This window comes from Penaeus monodon, chromosome 28, assembly GCF_015228065.2.
Source record: "Penaeus monodon isolate SGIC_2016 chromosome 28, NSTDA_Pmon_1, whole genome shotgun sequence".
NCBI classification, from domain to species: Eukaryota; Metazoa; Arthropoda; class Malacostraca; order Decapoda; family Penaeidae; genus Penaeus; species Penaeus monodon.
The window spans coordinates 40,381,313-40,381,594 of NC_051413.1; the positions used below are offsets into that span (position 1 = coordinate 40,381,313).

At 28.0% G+C, this 282-nt stretch overlaps 1 protein-coding gene across 1 annotated transcript in view; it reads left to right on the forward strand.

Moving 5' to 3' along the window:
• Positions 1-282, forward strand: part of LOC119591236 — an 8,636-nt gene that overhangs the window by 6,624 nt on the left and 1,730 nt on the right. The gene's annotated exons all lie outside the window — the stretch shown is intronic.

Consider the following 282-nt stretch of genomic DNA (forward strand, 5'->3'; position numbering starts at 1 on the left):
ACGAATACGAATACGAATATTGGAAGGTAAATACCAAAAACAAACGAAGATGATGATACTGTTAGACATATTTCACTGTACTCAAAATGATTCCATTAGGAACATTAACAACTTTTTGTATTATTGTATTAGTATTATAAGATTATCATCTTATTAGGCTTTTCCCCCTCCTATTAATGCAATCAAATTTATTATAATTAGACACATTATTTTCTAAAAAACACTGATCGGTAAGCTTTAAGTGAAAAAAAGTGCATTAGCAACTAATTTCCCTTTCCTTTT